The 15,074-nt window shown below is 35.0% G+C and overlaps 1 protein-coding gene across 1 annotated transcript in view; it reads right to left on the minus strand.

Annotated features, from left to right (window-relative positions):
• LOC120778914 overlaps positions 1-11,169 on the minus strand; it is a 61,834-nt gene extending 50,665 nt beyond the window's left edge. Inside the window, exon 1 of the mRNA XM_040110964.1 lies at positions 11,088-11,169. The gene's annotated coding sequence lies outside the window, so the exon portion shown is untranslated. The remainder of the gene's footprint in view (positions 1-11,087) is intronic.
• Positions 11,170-15,074: the final 3,905 nt, after the last annotated feature.

The raw sequence follows: 15,074 nt of genomic DNA on the forward strand, positions 1-15,074 counted from the left end.
TTATCAACTCGCTGACAGGTGATGTGCTTGGCTCGAGCCAGGCGGCCACAAATCCGTTTAGAGTGACACTTGAAAGGCAAAATGCCAAAGTGACGCACTTTTCGCATCAAGTTCATGCTATGATATGAGGAGGTTATGTATATTGCAAATAAACATAAACATTTCGTATACATTCATATAAATATCGAGAATGTTATATAAAAGAGGCAAAATGTCAAAGTTTAAAAGGATTGGTAAATAGTCGTTCATGACGTCAATAACTAAAACATTTCGCTATCAATTTTACCATAAAAGAAATAATTTTACGAAACTGTGATCTTCACTTTCGACACCTTAGACATATTTAGTGTGGGCAAAAAATAGAAAAGGCTTTGTTCATAAATTAAAATTCTTCATTTTTTCATAATTAATGTAATCTCCCTTGGCAACGTTTTTTCCAATCCTCGAAACAATTGTTAAAGTCAATTTCCGGAATAGCCTTCAATGCGCGTACTTATTCACGTTTAATGTCTTCAAATGACTCAAAACGGTTTCCCCGTAGCGGTCATTTGGGTTTGCTAAATAGCAAGAAGTCTTACGGAGCCAAATCAGGCAAATACCGAGGTTGCGGCACGGTATTGCTTGAAAATTTGGCGAAAAACTCAAGAAGAATCAATGCGGCATGCGACGGTGCATTATCGTGGTGCAAAAACGAAGAGTTTTCGGCCCATAATTCCGAACTCTCTTTACAAACAGCTTCGCGTAAGCGACGCATAACACCTTCTTGACAGTGTAGCCGGACGGAATGAATTCGGAGAGCATCACAACTCGATAACCGAAGACCTGCTTTGACGTGTTTTTTTCGAATTCGGCTCACCTTTGCCACGATATTCGGCCAATTGATCGTCTGTTTGCGAGTCGTAAGCATAGATACATTATTTTACAGACGTTAACGCGACGCTGTTTTTCGAAAACTATAACTTTTCTTAGGCCCAAGTTATGTTTCAAAATGGTTTTCACTAATCCATCCGAGATTCAAACGAGGCTCGATCTCTGACTATTAATCGTCGAATCTCAAGCACCAATTCCTTTATTTTATTGACGTGACGTGTTGAGGTCCGGTCTGGAAATGAAATTTAATGGAACTTTTTTGTTGAATAATTTCACTCATGGTAAAAATCGCCGAATGCACTTATTTCTACAAATGGGTATTCGAGCAAAATTTATATTGAAAATTCTTACTACTTACTTACTACTTTTTGCTTACAGTATTTGGAGTATTTGTTCTTCTGTACTTTTTACTCTTGGAATATCCCCACTTTTTCAACAACGAAAAAGCTAATTCTTCAATTATTTTCAAGAAGCCTTTCTATTATTCTATAACATATAATTTTTCTGCCAAATAAGTGTGTGTTTATTTTTTTGAAAACTAAATTTTAATTAGAACATTATAAGATCGCTTCATTAAATTTTAAAGCTATGGCTCTTATCTTTAAATATTTGGGGAAACTTTTAAAATGTAGAATGTTTTGACTTCTAGGGGTGCCTTCTGATGTTATAATTAATAATTAATAAATATCAAACTAATCTCGTGCTTTTCGAACTTTTTTAATTTTGTGGCCTTATGTGTATTTGTATAAAACACATTTTTTATTTTTAAGAAGAATTACGAATAATTTGTGAGCCAATATTTAGCCTCTTCCATAGATCTCTTTGAAAAAAAAAATCGGATTAGGATATTTCAATTGAACAAAACGATATTAGAAACGTGCGATGGAAAAGAGCGCTTAGTAAATCCATTTAGGAAACCAAAATATTGAAACTGAGGAATGATTTAATGCCTGATTTTAAGTCTGCTTAAACTTAAATCTTTCACAGACCTTTTTGCTACATTTTTTATAATTATTTCCTGCTAATATTATGAGATAACATTTCATGACCTAATTCAGAAATAAATCTCAAACATTTGCATGGTAAATTAGACAAAAGTGGTCCCAAAAATGCCGTTATCATATTTTACTGCAACGGGTTTTTGGCGAATAGCTTTACAATTGCTACTTTTTAATTTTACTCACTGACATTGACCATGAAATCGTTTTCAATACCGGTTTCAAGTGTTTAGAATTGGCGCTGCGTGACGTTGATCAGACGCACTTGATAGGCGAGCACAGAGCGCTTGGCGGCTTGGCGGCTGGCCAAAGAACGCTGTCACTTGTTTGAATGTAAAATTCTGGCAAAGCAGAGTTATTAATTATGCGGTAGTTTTCAAATTGTATTCATATATTTGTTCATAGTTTACCGGTTGATGCGAATATAAAGATATATATGTTTAATAATAGGAACACCTGTATGCAAATTTATTTAATTGTTTGCTCGCGGCTTGCAAGCTTACGTTTTCTGTCGTTTTTGTACTTCCAACTCTACGGCGTTTCGAATGAACGTTCGCTGTCAACACTTTTGATTTATGGTACACTTAATCAGCTATTGGCGTCCGCGTCAACTTTGACTCTTCCTTTGTTGCCTTAATGGCGTTGGTTTTTGAGCTTTTCGGCTATTTTTTATTAGTTTGGTAAAATATTTAAGAGGAAAAGATTAGAAGCGTGAGTTCAATTACGGAAGTGCTTCAAATGGTACGAAATATTGTTTATCTGCTTTGAAATAACTCAGTAACTCGCGCTTTGTTCCACTTGTAACCACTTGAAGACGCTCAATTATTGTTTTTGTTGCCAGGGTAAAACTCGTGATAAAGTCCAGCTTGCATCAGCCAGCGTAGTTACGCCAATTAGCCAACGAACAAACCTTCTTCAGAAACCTATTACAGGTGCTCTGACACACCGAAAGTCAAACAAGAAGACTTAGCGGGGTTAACATATGTACATATGTACATTAGGGTGATTCAAAAAAATTTTTTTTTTTTTTTTTTTTTCAATTGGTACTCGCAAAAATAGGTTCCTAGACACCTCTAAGAATACCTCTCCAAAAATCTATTCATAATAATTTTTTTTATTGAGTTATAAAATTAATAAGAAATAAAAAATTTTCTCAAAAATAATCAAACTTTAACTGTTAATATCTTTTAAACGGTTGGGTTTACGAAAAAATCATAAGAGACCATACTTTAGAGCATTCAATTTCCTACAAAACCTAATTAACAAGATATTTTTTCAAGTAGTTGGAAGCGAGATATAAATTTTTCTATCTGATAATAAGAAAAAATAGAAAACCGTTAGGCGGAGGACCTTCCCGTTACAATTAAAAACTCATATTTGGAGAGGCATTCTTAGAGGTGTCTAGGAACCTATTTTTGCGAGTACCAATTGAAAAAAAAAAAAAAAAATTTTTTTTGAATCACCCTAATGTACATAATATCCTGCATATCTCGTGCGAAAACAACGTATAAAAGGTTTGAGAGATATTCGTAGACAAATATCGATTGTGTCGACCATAAACCGAGTGTTATAGAAAAACTGCAGTCAAAGGATTTGCGATTTTTCTGAGAATACTTGTAAGTAAATATATAATGATTCACTATTACAAAAAAGAATCTAGAAGTGAAAGTAAAACAAAAGTTCACATTTATGTAACAAGTACTTTTAATGGACAGATCTTGAGTGCTTCAAGTGAAATTTCTGCTATATCAACATAAAGTGGAACCAAGTCTCAAGAAAACCTTGATCGTCATAGAGCTTTAACCTTATCTAAGTTTAACAAAGTAGATCCAAGTACACTACTGTATCAGAGGTAATAAAGAGATAAACGCACATAAGACTTGGCAATTATCTATTTGAAATTTACCAAAAACAAAGTAGTGGTATTCAGACCGAACTTGTTAATCTGGTAGTTCGTTAGTTGATACTTCGTTAAAACACTTAACTGTGAACATACTTTTTGCTGTACATCAGTGGTGGGTGTAAATTTTTTCCAAAACAGCTGATTCAATTAAATTATATGCTTACTTTTGAAAAAATTGTCAAGAACTAATATGTAGAAGACAACAAATGTATTTTTTCGCGAAGAATTAAATTAACTTTTGAGGCAACAACTTAAACAAAAAAGCTGAGTGATGTTACCAAGTAACGAAAAACTATCATGCTTGCAGGTTTGGTACTTCGTTACTCAGTAAACGATAATCTGTTAATTTTACAAAAACAAAACCCACGTAAAAAGCTACTGAGTAACGACTAACGAATTAATAAAGCTGGTCTGAATACCCCTAGTGTTTTTGAGCATCCCTACGTCAGACTAGACTACATAATGTGTAGTGTAGGTACATCTTCACAAGCGAATTGAAGACTTGTTATCGAGAACTTCAATTGATTTACAACAAAACCTGGTTATTTCTCAGCAAATTTAACATCGCTTGCCCAGGTATTTGAAGCTTTCGTTTGGAAGGTAGAAAATATTTTGGACGTCAGAGCAGGGGCTTTGTTTTAATTCTAAGTATGCTATTTTTCACCAAAACACAAACCGCATATTCTTTTGTATCTTACTTTCCTAAGATTATTGCTTCGATGTAGACCTGCGTCTTGCCGATTTCCTTGCAATGTTCCTAAATTTCCTTTCAGCAAGCAGTTTCTTAAGGTCTGAGAGCAAAAGAAAAAAGTTGCTGAGATTGACGAAAAGCTTTTTGAGATACGTAGAATTATTCTGACTCTTCGAATGAAATTGATTTCTCATCTCGAGGTAATTGATGAGCAGTATTCCAAGCCTAATCTCTCTTTTTCGAAGCATTAGATTTGGTACATGGCGGGCGGTAGGTCCCAATTAAATCTTCGGGGTAAAATGTCGTAACGTATTTAAGGGGTTACATGAGTTTACGGGTTTCAATCGATTTTTTTATTACGTTAGATTACTGTCATAAATTTTCAAGTTGATCCAAGTAATAGTTTCGGAGATACGGCCTTGAGAACTTGTGCACTTGAGGCTAGCTAGGATAAGTACCCTGTCTTTAAAAGCGTTTTCGTCGAAACTGTGTTTTTGAAGTTGGTTGGTAAGGTGTCTCGAGAACTATTCAACCGATCTTCATGAAATTTTACATAGGTCTTTGAGTTACAATTTTTGAAGACTTTTGGGAAGATTTTTTTCGATTACAACTATTTGAAAAAAATTTGTCGCAAAATTTTCGCTGAAATTTTAATTTATTTGTAAAAATATCTGCCAAAAATCCAGTTTTCAGTTTTTTTCTTCGTCCAAATTCTAAGTTAAGATTTTAACTAAAACACGTATTTTTCACTTTAGATGATCTTGTAAGGAGTTATCCTGCCAACGCGAGCGTATCTTTTTCTCCGAGGAGTCACCCAAAATGGCGTCGCAATGGCCGAGTTTGAAATATTTTTTTTTCAAAAATTTCACAATTTTTTTTTAATAGTGCATATTTGTAACATTACAAAATTTTAATAAAATATTTCATTTTTTATTCGAAAAAAAATTGTTGAAAAAAGGTTGTTTTTTATGATTTTTTCCCCAGTTACAAAGCCGAGTCAGTATTCAACAAATAACTTTTCGCTTTAAGTAGTGATAGTTATTCGTCGAAAAATAATTTTTGATAAACAACCGAAAATATTATTTCCCACGAGTCATACTAGTCTAATAGAAAATATACGCGCTTTTCAGACTATTGACATACCATCCTAAACATGGTACCATCCCATATATGGTTTATCAATAGTGTTTCATATGGTATATCTAAAGTCTGAAAAGCACTTATATATTCTATCAGATGGTGAGGCTCGTGGTTCGTGGGAATATACAGTTATGTCTACCTTATTAATGAGCTCAATTATACCAGAGGCAATGCTACATTAGGCAATCACAACTGAACAGTTACAAAATCATTACAACATAAATTTATAAATAAAAGCCTTTGAATGTACAATTAACGCTTGTATTTTAAGCGGCGCCTGAGCATTGCAAAATGTTCGTAAATAAATAACTGAATAGTGTCGTTCACGCTCCAATTGCTCAGTTAGCGGTTAGGCAGGTATTAGCTGCGGTTTTATCTCTAAGCAAAGCACTATTAAATAATAATAACTTAACTGTAGAGTAAATACTAATATACATATATACATATATCTGTACTCGCACTTAACTGAAATTTTAGAAGGTGTGCAACGGCAGTGTAAATAAAAATCATGTTTAATGAAGTTAGTTGGTGAGAATATATGATATACTTGTATGTACTATATATATATTTATATATATAAAATATTTTTTTTGGATATTCGCAGCACGCAAGCTACTTCAAACAAAAAACGCGGCGAAAAGCAGCAATATTAAAAAAAAAAGTCGGCGACTCCAAGCAAAACGCTTACGTCACAAGTGGCAACACCAAAACCGCACCTCGTCTGTGCGCAAATTTGCAGATTTACTTGTGTGTACAGCTCTTAAAGCAAATTCATAGCTCATAGTATATCGGCCAGACCCGCCGCCAAGCCGTCAGACCGGCAGCTCAGCGCCAACCCACAAATGTGTAAAAACAAATAAAGCTCTTTAAAACGATAACAAAAAACGCCGCGGAGCATGCGAAACTAGCACTTAGTGTGCCATATACAAACAAACGCGCCAATGTGGCCCAATCGCCTGTTGCCGCAAACAATTGTTGCGCATGCGTTTTATTCCCCAGATAGTTGGACGAAGTGCGCGGGGGCTTCCGCGTGTGTGCGTTTGTGGTTTCGCTATACGCTAGACAAACAAGTGCTTACATTGCATTTTAGCGGCAAGTCACTTCAACGCAACGCACTTAAAAATTGCAGCTCGTTTGCTGAAATTAATGCTTTGGATTTGTGGCCGTGTTTCTATATCAAAACAATACTAAACTAGGCAATTGAGTGGTGCAATGGCTTTAAAGATTCACTGAATATTTAATAGATTTTCAAATAAGCAGTTTCATTCTTTAAAATAAGATAGAACATAATTTAATTGTCTGTATCGATCTGTAGCGGGCTTCGAACCAACTAACTACTGCGTAATGGTCACAAACTAACACACAGTCGCCTGAGTGCTCATTTAGTTGCAGTTAGTTTCATATTTAAGTCGTCATAGGTGCGACCAAAGCGTTTGTGAGTTGTATAGGCCTGCCTATACCTTTTCTAAACAAAAATTTGTTTATTTATATATATGTACTTAAGTGCTTTTGGCACAAAACCAGTTTCATGCGCAAATGTTTGTTTCAATTAAGAGGCGGAAGTTCGCAATATGAGCTTATAAAAATATTTCCCATTTCATTGAGTATTTATTTTGCTGATTAATAATTGCTTTCGGAAAGTACTCCAGAAAAATAATAATTAGGGAGTTGTTAGTGTAAGTTAGTGGGAGAAAATATTATGAGAAATTCCATTTTTCCAAATTAAGTAAGTTACTTAAATTGGAAAATTTCATAACATTTTGCAAGGCATTGCCAATTATTGCAATTCTCATTCCTACCCATATATTTAGACTGATTGTTAGTAAGAGATTTGATGCTTATAAATTAGTCATCACTGAAATAATTGAAATTAGGAAATTTATTATTACAGAATATTGCTAAAGTAAGGCGAAAGGGCAGCAAGTTAAAGAACGAATATTATATCCCGAAAACCTATAATTTTTGAGGAGAACCTGAACCAGAACCTGATCCAAATTTATTTTGTGTATTTTTGATGTTAGTAAGGTCACTGGAGACTCTTAGCGCATAAAGATCCACACACTTTCGACTAACAAAAATTCGAAAACATGCTCTGGATCCGCAGTAACTTGAATTGGCTGCTATGATTCTTGTAAAAACAAAAAGCCTCATAGCACAATCGACCTGATATTATTTATAGAGTGACACAATTACACAACGGAAAGAGAATAATTTTGTAATTAGAATATTGTGTGAAACTTTATAAAAGGCTTCAGAAAATATTTATAAACACAATCAACTTGAAATCCAGCTGAGAAGATAGACAGGCAATAATCACTAAAACCAGAGACAAATCCATGCTGGAAGATATTAATGATTGAGTTAACTGCAAAAAATAACTTATTTTTAGCGTGGCACTCAAACATTTTTTGGATTTCAATTCCAGTCTGAAACAAAGTTACCAGATGACAGATGCTTATTGAAGAGAGAAGACAAACAAAGGTAAGATAATTATTTATAAATACATGTAAAGCAGCCCATCAAAATCAATCTTGAAAGAATGCTTGATATCACAAAGAGCCTTGGCAATTTAAACAGTTTTTTGTAATATTGTCATTGAACGAAGGAGGCATGCGCTTTTGGAAGAAACAGCATCCAGTAACCTAAAGTTTAAATTATCGCTGAGAAAGACTAAAGCAAAAAATCTATCAAGACTATTTGAATAAGAGTTAATTTGAATCAGATGAGATATAACTCGTGAGTAGCCGAAACATTGCAGGGAATAAAAGCAATGCTATAGGAATAACCGTACTAGATAATATTGCTTAGATTAGAGTCACTAAAAAAACCAATATTTTTCTGTTTCATTTTATTTAAAACCAGTTTGGATATATTACTTGTAATACAACTCTACAGAGCTATTAGGAGGTTTGTAGGAAGGAAGTTGAGGGATTCCACAGACAGCCGGTTTTTTCGGAATCCTTCGGGAAAACAAAAAATAAATTTTAATCGAAATATTCACTGTCATAGTAACTAGAATTAAGCCAGGTCTCAACAATAATAATAAAATATCAAATTTCAGACCTGAAGAAAATGAATTTGATTTAGTCCTAAACTAGAAAAATTTAGATAATAGACCTTAAGACAAGAGCAATTAGGGGAAGGTCAGAAAAGGACGAGCAAAATTATGATTAACTGATGCATCTACTAGTCCGCAGCGTATCTATGGAAAAAACTTAAAAGGGCGCAACTTGATGCAAGAAGGTAATACTGAAGCAGAAAAAAAGGCATTAAGAAAGATGGCGACACTCCTAACTTATAATTTACCACGGGCACTCTTGCAGAAGTCCAGCCGCTCAACACAATTTTCGACGGTTTTCAAGTATAAATCGGACGATACTGCTGCAATTTCACGTTCGATATTCGTACGAAGTTCATCAATCGTCGATGGCTTGGTGGAATAGACCATAGACTTGACGTAGCTGCTTAGGATATAATCTAACAGCGTCAAATCGCACGACCGAGGCGGCCAATTGACTGGGCCATTTCGTCAGATAACACGTTCGACAAACTTGATGTTCAATAAATCGATTGTGACATTCACTGTTTGGCATGTGGCGCAATCCTATTGGAACCATATATGGTCTAAGTCCATTAGACTCAGAAAAATAGGTTCCTAGACACCTCTAAGAAAGCTTCTCCAAGCATGAGTTCTTAATTGTAACGGGAAGGTCATCCTACATACAGTTTTCTATTTTTTCATATTATCAGATAGAAAAATTTATATCTCGCTTCCAACTACTTGAAAAAATATCTTGTTCCATAGATTTTGTAGGAAATTGAATGCTCTACAAAAAAGGTCTCGACGATTTTTTCGTAAACCCAACCGTTTTAAAGATATTAACGGCTGAAGTTTGATTATTTTTGGGAAATTTTTTTATTTCTTATGAATTTTATAACTCAATGAAAAAAATCATTATGAATGATGAAACTCATAGGTTTTTGGAGAGGCTTTCTTAGAGGTGTCTAGGAACCTATTTTTCAGAGTACCAAACGAAAAAAAAAATGTTTGTTTTTGATCCTTCTTAATATGCATTGATGTTTGACGATGGTTATCTCGTAAACGCTTAACTTAATCGAAAAATCATATAAGACCATTTTTATAGAGCAGTAAATTTCCTACAAAATCTAAGCACCAAACCGTAATTTTTTCGCGATACGAATGGTGAATAAATGATTTCATTTTCTTGTTTAAAAGTCTATAAGTTAGCATAGTTGTCTCATTTGAAGAACGAAGGGATCGTGGATGTATTTTTGACAAGATAAGCTAGGATGCTGTAAAAAGTGATACAACATTGGAATGACAAAGAGGACTGGATTATGGTCGGTCAGCTTCTATGGCAGCTGTACGCTATAGTAGTCCGACAACGACGGTTTCAACAAATGAACAGCTTCTTGAAGAGAAATTGTAAAATTCCAGATCGATATTTGAGGTACTAGTTCGCGTATATAAGAAACGGACATGGCTACAACGACTCATCTCGTCATGTTGATCATTCATATATGTATATACATATAATATTAGATTCTCCGACGTTTTCTTCTAGCTTTTATAAACTTCATGACAAACTAAATATTCCATGGTCAGTGCATATAAAATACACATTAAGAATGCAGGTTGCCATTGTGTAACATTATAGCAGTTTCAATATAACTGTATTTAAGGAAGTGAAAAATCCAAAACTCTTGTTTGATCACATTAATCCGTTCATTAACGTTTAAATTTGCATATTGAAAACGGAGAAGAAGCAGAAAATATTTCAGGCACCTGTGTCAATTAGCAAGCCAAATGCTCAATAAACAAAAAAGTTCAATGAAACCCACATCTGGCTGATTGGCACAGCATCACGTTGGTCGCACTGCTTGGCTGCACGTGCGGCAAAACATGATTTGCTTACGAAAGAATAATGTGGAGGTCTTTATTTCGCAGTATTTGCATAAGAACTAATTCGAAATTAATGACGATTGGTCATCAAATGCTTACAGATGACTGGCACATAACACGGGCTGATAAAAAAATTCTTATATATCACATATGGTCAATACTAAAAATAGTTTTTAATTAATTATTTGGAAAAAAACAAACATTTCAAAAATTGTACGGCTTACGGTCGTTATTGCATTAGTTGATAAGAATAAATAAATTTCGGTTAATAAAAGAATTAATAAAAAAAAGCAAATTGTACTCAATTAAAAGACAAAATAAAAAATGTACATATTTTTTTTAAATTTGTTTTTCATAATTTAAATATTTTTTTTTATTATTTCTTTTAAATATTAAAATTTTTTTTATAATTTTACTATTTTTCTATTCTTTTTAAAATAAATAAATTATATTATAATTTTTTTTTTATAATTTAAATATTTTTTTTAATTTTTAAAATACTTTTTTTCAAAAATATTGAGCACAATTATCCAAAAAAAGGAACAAGTTTTCTAAACTTACCAAATGCAGCGTAAATACTCTGTAGAACACTTGCTAGTCTCTTTTCAACGCAATATTTTCTTCAAAAATATTTGTTTTTTTTTTTTTTTATTTTAACTAAAATATCACTTTTTTATTTATTTTAGTTTAAAAATTAACTAAATTTGTTTTCTTATATTATTTACTTTTCAAACACTTCTTATTTTATTCGTCGCTTTTATTCACAATATTTAATTTTTTATAACGATTGAACCACAATTTCGCCTTCAACTTACGCGCTTGATCTTGCTACACTTCGGCCAACGCATGCGCGCGCTCTGCTCAACTCTGGCAAGTCGTTTACTACGTTTAGTTAAACCTTGCAGTCGAATATTATGCACATGTGTAAATAATTGCACAAATTTGCTAATTTCTTGTTTGGCTTATCGCGTGAAATTCGCAAAACTTCGCTCCGTTTGCACAATTCACTTTGGCTTTCTCAATGCGCATGCGCGAGCGTTACTAAGAGACGTATGTGCGCGCCACTCAAAGACCCGTGTTAATCTGAAAATTGTTATTACCAAACACCATAGCGCTTGTGGCCGAAAGCCTTGCATTTAGCCGAAGTTGAGTGTAAGCTTGCGTGGCAGAGCTTTTTGAGTAGCTTTCTCGAGTGAGTGCGCGTTGTGTGGGAGGTATTCGTTGCCTGTTATGTTTAAAATTACTTTCAAATTTGTGATGTGGAAAGTTATACTTTTATTTATTTATTTATTTAAATTTGACTAGTGAATAAATTTACAGTCAGACTAGGAAGCTAAGAGAACTGACTGCTCAGGCCTACGTCCCAACTTTATACTTGTATACATTTATCTTACTGCTATGAAATTATGTGTGGTATTAAAAAATTATTTAGGAAATTGAATAGATGATAAATAAAATAAGGAATTTCGGGGGTAGTACTTATATAACACGTTTTAAAGGTCGGTCAAAGCTTTACGTTATTAAAGTAAAACCATTTATTTTTGCGAGTAAAAAATTCAAACCCAAAATTGGAGCTTTTATAGCCTCTTTTTCGATAATAAAATTATAAGAACCGCAGCCGTGGAAAGTTTTGACAGTAGCAAGTAACTTCACTTCTACTGGGTGCCAGGTCACAAAGTCAGCGAGGGCAATGAAATAGTGGACAAGATTGCCAAGAACTGTACGGCTAACACACTAAAATTTTAACAACATTGGGAAACCCCAGCATAGTCCATACGATGATCTGGACAGAAGCATGGCAAAGAAAATCAAAACTTAATGGAACGAGCATCATGGGTGCAAATTCCTACTTCTTCTTCTTCTTAATTGGCGTAGACACCGCTTACGCGATTATAGCCGAGTTAACAACAGCGCGCCAGTCGTTTCTTCTTTTCTCTACGTGGTGCCAATTGGATATTCCAAGCGAAGCCAGGTCCTTCTCCACTTGGTCCTTCCAACGGAGTGGTGATCTTCCTCTTCCTCTGCTTCCCCCGGCGGGTACTGCGTCGAATACTTTCCGAGCTGGAGTGTTTTCGTCCATTCGGACAACATGACCTAGCCAGCGTAGCCGCTGTCTTTTAATTCGCTGAACTATGTCGATTTCGTCGTATATCTCGTACAGCTCATCGTTCCATCGATTGCGGTATTCGCCATGGCCAACGCGCAAAGGACCATAAATCTTTCGCAGAACTTTTCTCTCGAAAACTCGCAACGTCGACTCATCCGTTGTTGACATCGTCCAAGACTCTGCACCATACAGCAGGACGGGAATTATGAATGACTTATAGAGTTTGGTTTTTGTTTGTCGAGGACTTTGCTTCTCAATTGCCTACTCCGTCCGAAGTAGCACCTGTTGGCAAGATTTATCCTGCGTTGGATTTCTAGGCTGACATTGTTGGTGGTGTTTACGCTGGTTCCAAGGTAGACGAAATTATCTACAACTTCAAAGTTATGACTGTCAACAGTGACGTGAGGGCCAAGTCGCAAGCGCGACGACTGTTTGTTTGATGACAGGAGATATTTCGTCTTGCCCTCGTTCACTGCAAATTCCTACTGGCACTCGATAAAAGAGGCTGTAAGGACATAATCGCAATATTAACTGTTGACTGTCAGATGGCGACACAAGCCCACAGAATGTGGCCAACAGATCGAGGAGACTGCAGGAGATTTCTAGAGCAATGCATCAGGGAAACACTACAGCATCTCTGCGCATGACTACGCTGTAAGCATCTGAGGTCTCCTCAATATGATACACTAGAAAAGGTATCGATAGGGAGGCCACAGAGTATGTTCAAATTCGCTTCAAGCGCAGGCATCCTAAAGGATGACTACTCCTCATGGACCTAGTAACTGGTGTCGCAAGGGACCAAAACTAATCTATGGCTTGTTGGCCTACCAGATTAACCTAACATAATATCATCAAGGATTCATGTGTTAAGTAGTATCGAATCAAACAAACTAAACGGAATGTATAAATCTGAATAAAGAAGTTGGAAAAATCTGTATATTATTTAGAAGACGTTCTATTTCCGTGTCATATACCACTTATAAAATTCTTGGTTTCAAACAGTACATATATGTATAAGTTCTGTATAAAAAGTTTATTATTAAAATTATGTAATGATAAATAACTCGCTTTTATGCAATAATAATTTTTTTTACGATACTTGACATTTCGGTCATTCCAAACAGTAAACATATTAACTCTCTGTTATCGAATTCAAATCGTCACACTCACATGCTAATGTCAAAACAAAAGAACAGGGCTCAAGGTTAACGAGTAGAGAACCAACGAATCGCAGACAGCTAGAAACAGGAAAACTGAAGCGGTAATACCCTTCATAGGTCTGATCTGAACAATATGTTCGCGGCTTGGAACAACGCCTTATATACATAGTTATCCGTCCGGCAGCCGGCTCCAATGCGACTCCGCACTGAACAGAATTTTAATTCTACCTGTCGTAATGTTTAAACCACAGCCACCACGAATCTTCCCAAAAGGCCAAACCCAATCAGCAAATTTGAGCTAACTGCAAGGGCTAACCGCTCCCTTTGGTACCATATTTAAGACTCCGGTATAGACTCTAGGGCCTAGGGACTAAATATCGATATGGTAACTTATAACGTCGGAACGAAGCTACAAAAGGAGCCCTTGGGCTTATGGACACTTACCAAATACAGAAATAGACACTGAACCCAAACGACTTTAGATGTGTTAGTTCTAAACTTTCTCCCCGTTGGCTTAAGGCTAATTATATACAGTGAAGGAAGTAGTACTTTTTATTCTGCAAATGAAGCAGACGTAATTAATTGTTTGATGGAAATCTTTTCGAATGTTGCAAACAGAGACAGTCTGCATATTATTCAATGGAACTACGAGATCATTTTGCTTGGGATTTGTACATCTTTTCGGGTTTGCCACAAGAAACAATTGCCAACTGCAGCGTATAAATCATGGGATCGAAAATTACTAAAAATTATTTGAGCAAACCAACAGCAAACAAGGAAAGAGTGCTGTAACCATGTCAGTCGGATCTATACAGCCATAACCAGAATAAATGCAGATTTTTATACCATCAAGAATTTTAAACTTTCAACAATAGTGTTCCTCAAAATTATTCGGATAATGTTCACTGTCGCAATAGGAGAAGAAGCACTGAAAGCAAGATCGTTAGATCAACATAACCGTTATCGTACTAGATTTTAATCCCGCCTAAAGTTTTTAAGATAATACGTATTTTATAATTTATATAATGTTTTTAGCTTCTACAATAACAATAACATATTGAAAACTTCACAAAAATAAGAGCATGGATTAAATTGATTTTTTTTAAAGAAGCTTATATGTAAACAAAGATCGACGAAATAAAAGTTGCAAAATAAATCCGGAGCCAAGCGAACGAGAAAATTGTCTAGAAATAATGACAGATCTCACGTCTCGCCGTGAAGTACAATTCAAGCTTGGTTAGTGACACTCTGTCGAATTGGCTACCCATTTAAGCGGTCTGC

Source organism: Bactrocera tryoni, chromosome 1 (assembly GCF_016617805.1).
Source record: "Bactrocera tryoni isolate S06 chromosome 1, CSIRO_BtryS06_freeze2, whole genome shotgun sequence".
Lineage (NCBI taxonomy): Eukaryota > Metazoa > Arthropoda > Insecta > Diptera > Tephritidae > Bactrocera > Bactrocera tryoni.